We start from the raw sequence: 5,543 nt of genomic DNA on the forward strand, positions 1-5,543 counted from the left end.
TTCTCAACAGAACTGCTGGCTATGCAGAGGGGGACATAAAAGTACATACACCTGATATAGCAGGGGCGCTTTGAGAGGAGGAGGTGGCCCATGTGCCGCCTCCTGCCTTCAGGACCCATCCTCTCTGCCGGCAGCGCTGGAGAGTCTGAGTACTAGAGCGCTCAGACTCTACTGGGCATGCGCAGATCACCAGGAAAATGGCGCAGCGACCATTCTCCCAGTGATTTCTATACTGCACGTGCGCAGAAGACAGTGAAAATGGCCGCTGCACCATTTTCACGGTGATTCCAGAGCGCTGCTGACGTCGACGCAGGACTCCGGAGGGGTAAGTATTTAAAAATGGTGCAGCATGTGCGGTGGGGGACACCTCTGGACTCGGGCCTGTGTGCACTGCACGCCAGTATGATATAGGCATATCAGGGTGTGCAAGTGCACTGTGGTGATGACGAGTAGAAATCCAGGCATACAGATGGAAGCGGGTGCACTGCAAGATGTATACACCTCTGCAAAAGAGCCAATATAGACATTTATTTCTCCGGCAGGGTCCACAGGTTATCCAGAGGATAACATTGGGATATGATGGAGCGACAGCGGATTGGTACCAAATGATCATAAGCTTTCTGGCCATCCAGAATGCACCAGGCTCGTCAATATAATCCCGCACACTGACTCAGTCAAATCAGTTTTTTGTTTGGTACGGCAGGAGCTGGACCATGGTCACAGGGCTGCTGTGTTTGGCAGCCCTAAGCTTTATTTTGATTTATTTTTATAGTCTTACTATGTTTTTGAGTGATCTTTCCTAACAGTGTCTTACACGCATATTGGAAAGAGTCGCTCCAACAACTCTCCGCCGGGTCGCAACAACGCTTACCGACGGTACAAGTGCTGTCTCGACGGGCGTCTGTGTCGGATATTACTAGCAGGTCCAGCAGACGTTACCAGGGGTTCACTACGGTATGCCGGCGGTCGGGCTCCCGGCGACCAGCATACCGGCGCCAGGAGCCCGACCGCCGGCTTACTGACAGTGTGGCGAGCGCAAATGAGCCCCTTGCGAGCTAGCTGCGCTCACCACGCTACGGGCACGGTGGCGCGCTACGCACACCACGCTATTTTATTCTCCCTCCAGGGGGGTCGTGGACCCCCACGAGGGAGAATAAGTGTCGGTATGCCGGCTGTCGGGATCCCGGCGCCGGTATACTGTGTGCCGGGATCCCGTCAGTCGGCATACTGAAGACCACCCGTTACCAGGCTGTGGCTGGAGCACGGGGAGAAGGTAAGGCATCGATTCCACTTGGAAGGGGAATACGCGCCACCACCACGGGTGCTCTAACGCTAGGCTCTAGGGATAATAAGGCGCCAGGATTAGTTGAGGCTGCGATCCCTAGGGTTGATGTCAGCAGTGGGGAGTCAGATGCTCTCCTGGTCACCCCTCCCCCCAGTTCATGATCAGTTACCGTGCGTCTCTCGCCATGAACTGATTGCCACACTTCCATCTCAGACGCTACCACAAGGGGACTCGGTCGCAGCATAGGCGCTGCGTCTGTATACACTAAGGTTTACTGCTAATCGCAGGCATATGCATCTGCATGCACTAACGTTCACTGAGCGACGGTGTCCACAAATAATGACTGGAGCTGCAGTATACACTAGTAGCGTCTGGATCCACTCAGCGTTCGCTAACGTATTGATCGATCCTGGAAGTGGGGTGTGTCTCCCTGTATCCCACTCTACTGAGTATGGGTTATACAGCACTAAAATTCTATCTACTTTTGTTAGTATGAATAGTTAACTTTAGTGCCTATTGCAAATGAGTTTTATGTACAATACTGTGAGTTTTCTTCGCAATGCGTCTGAATACTTTAAAGATCTGTATAGAACAGAATTCAGTTATATGTACTCCTACATGCTTTGAGATTTGTTCGTAGTTGATAATCTGCTCATATGATGTATATGTATGTGTGGTGTGTGTGTGTGTGTGTGTATGTATATATATGTATATGTATAATATGCGACTGACTGCTAGTGTGATGCTGACTTAATAATAATAAATTATTGTCGGTTGATACTTCTGATCCTTAATGCAGATGCATGGGAAGGGTCACACATATCACTTTAGAGAAAGGTGATTACAGTCACAAATTGTGTAGTACACGGTGAAAGTCCTGAGTATCATGTCTAAGGGCGGCATACACTGACAAAAACACTCATGTTTTTGTTTGGCAAAAACTGTAATATCCTCTATGATCTAGTACAGGATGGTTATGTGTAAAAATAGATTTGCTGTTTAGCATAATACATTCCTGATTATATCAGGTATAGACAGACCCATTGAGGCGATGTTTTGCACAGACCTTGTACAGTTTAGCTGAAATGTCAATTCTTATATTATTAACACATGCTGCTCACTGATTGTGGTATATCCCCAACAGCGTCTCGAATAAGACAAGCTGATGACCAAATGTAAATAAATCATCGACTTCACAAGCTACACATGATAATCATCAGACGATGAAAGCTCTATATACTCTACTTCAGCATACGAAGAACAGGTAAAAGATATCAGCTAAATAGATAAGCTGAATAAATGAGAGCAAAAATATGCTAGTCTGTCAATATAGGCAGCAGAGCCTGGGGATAAGGCACATCTGTTTAAAACGTCCCAAAAGACCCACCTGGGTCAAAAACAGCCTCTGCACGAGGGCAGAATTCAGGAAAAAGGTTTGGGTTACACTCAATAAAGTAGAATGCCCGGTAAATGGGATTCCAATATCTTTTTCAAGCTAGGGACTGTTTAAAAAAGGGAAGTGCCTCCCAAAATAGATATGCATATCGTTTGATAATGCAAAAATCTATAGGGCCTCTGCTATCAAAAGAATAAGACCATATTGTCTTTGTCTGCGGCAGTCATAGGACCAGCCAGGACTTCACCTTGCAATCTACGGCTACACCACACTGGATAAACACAATCTCATTAGATTTTGGAAGCTAAGCAGTGTTCGGACTGGTTAGTTCTTGGATGGGAGACCACCTTGAAATACCAGGTGCTGTAGGTACATTAGGCTGAGGTACTGGAAGACAGGTTTCAGCGCCTGCAAGGGAGTAAGAATCCCATATAGCTCATATGGACACTAAGGTTCTAGGACATCAGCATAACAATCGCTGTTCAAGAACAGTTTGGTTCACATACATGGGAAGCTGATTCAGAATCTAAGAAGGTTTTGGAAATTTTTTCCTTGGCTGGAAGTTTCTGTTTGAGTTAACAGTTATTCCAGAGTCAGAAACAGACTCCAAGAAGGTCACGTTTCCTTCCACATAACCCCAAGTCTAGGGGTCTGGTTTGGCCTTGTCGGTCATAAAGAAACGTAACAGTCCCAATACAATAAAGTTTGGTAAGGCAAAGAAGCAAAGGCAACCAGAGGCCAGCTTCCAAACCAGAGGCCATCAGCATGATGGTGTGGGTCTCCTGGCGGATTTCAGAAGGATAAGGGGCCGACTTCTTAAGTTGCACAGATTTGATAGCAATCTACAGATAGATGCCTGGGTGCAAGAAGCGGTATTTTTAAGGTTATACTTTCCCTTCTGGAACCATTCTCCTAAAAGGTTTCGGTCTCAGCCAATATAGGGTAGAGGCGTAGGCGAGGGATTGGCATGAAGCAATTCAGAAAATGTTTTGTCAGGAATAGTCATTCCAGTAACCCAGGCATAATCGTGGGGTTTATTTCCACCTGGGTCAAAAACAATCCCTCGCCCCAATATCCATTTCAAAAATACAGAAAATTTGAGAAACACGGTTCACATGGAGGCAATGCCATAGTTGAATGGGGAGCCAATATATTATATGGTATTCTTGGATAAGTCAGGAATCTTACCTTCAGGCTCCTATAACACTGTCCAATAGTGTTTTCTCAAGGTTACCATCCTTCAGCAAAATTTCAGTTAGGCCTTACCCTTTGGGTTAGCCACAGCCCCAGAGTATTTACCAAAAGTGATTATGGCAATTTATCGCCGTTAGTACAGGTTAAGAAAATTGCCATACCTTGACCACCTTCCTATCCTGACACAAATACAGGAAAGGTTCTGTGTCATCTACGACATACAAATAACTTGTCTGCAGAGGCACGGGTGGTTCATGAATGGGATCATCTCTGGTTCTGTAACATAACTCATGGTGGGGCTATACTGAATTCGAATTTGCAGGAAGTAGTTACCTCGGAACAAGATATCCAAGGCAAAGCTAGGAGAGTGGTTACAATGTCAAACAATATCAATTCACGCAGCAATGCGAATTATGGGTTTGATGGTGTTAACAATACACATGATGAAGTAAGCATAATTCCACTCAAAACTTTTTTACCATCTCCTCCATCTACAGCCGCATCACACTGGATATGCCCAATCTCATTTGATGTTGGAAATTAAGCAATGTTGTGCCTGGTTAAGTTCTCTGATAAGAGACCACCTGTGAATACCAGGGGGTGTAAATGGGCCAGATGGACAATAACCACTTACAGCCATACCTCGATGGATATGGCTAATCTCACCTGACCTTGCAAGCTAAGCAGTGTGGGCAATGGTAGGTACTTGGATGGGAAACCACCTGGGAACACCAGGTGCTGTCCGTATAAAGGCCAGAGGACACCTTTTTGGATATCAGGTTGGGAGATCATGACAACAAATGCCAGTCTTCAGGGCTGTGGGGGCCATTGTCCGGAAGATGAGGATTCCGGGGACTAGGCGCCCCAGAAAAAGTTGCCTGCTAATAAATCTGTTAGCACCTCGGGCCATATACTGGGCCCTGATTCTGGCACGGGACATTCCTAAAGGAAGATCGGTCCACATCCGCAAGGACAAGGAAAGGGCAGTAGTGTACCTCAACTTTCAGAGAGGAACACATAGATAGCAAGAAAAGGAGGTAAATCACATACTAAACTATGTAGAACTCCATCTTCCAGCCTTGTCAGCAGGGTTTGTTCCGGGAGTCCTAAACTGAGGAGCTGATTTCTCAGTCGACACGTCATTCAGGTAAATGAATGGGCTTTTGCACCCTGAAGTCGGTTCAGACTCGGGTAGACAGATGGACTTAACCAGAGATAATTCTCATGGTGTCCCATCTGAACAACAAGAGCCATAATCGGGTCAGGAACAAAGGAAGTGATCTTTGTGGATGTCTTTTTATGGAGAAATTTATTCCTTTTATGGGTTTCTCAAATCATCTTGCTACTCAGGATAGTGTGGAAAATACAACAGAGATGCCGGGATTTTAATAAACCCCGGCTTGGCCCAGAAGGCGTTGGTACACGCATCTGCAGAAAATGTTGAATACCTTTTCTGTTTCCTCTATGTCCAGACTAGGGCAGGGTCCTTGATTATCATAGATATCTGGATAGACTGTTTTGATAGCATGGCTCTTGAAATCTATATACTGAGGTCCAGAGGATTCTCACAAATGCTTAGAGCAAGGAAACATTTTCTTGACTCGGATTTATCACCAAATAAGGCAAGCTTATATGCATTGATACCATCAAATAGGTATGAACCCGAAA

General features: G+C 45.7%; 1 pseudogene; it reads left to right on the forward strand.

The window, feature by feature from the left end:
- Positions 1 to 2,934: 2,934 nt before the first annotated feature.
- On the forward strand, positions 2,935 to 3,053 carry LOC134971544 (5S ribosomal RNA; annotated as a pseudogene).
- The last annotated feature ends 2,490 nt before the right edge of the window (positions 3,054 to 5,543 follow it).

Source organism: Pseudophryne corroboree, chromosome 11 (genome assembly GCF_028390025.1).
Source record: "Pseudophryne corroboree isolate aPseCor3 chromosome 11, aPseCor3.hap2, whole genome shotgun sequence".
NCBI lineage: Eukaryota > Metazoa > Chordata > Amphibia > Anura > Myobatrachidae > Pseudophryne > Pseudophryne corroboree.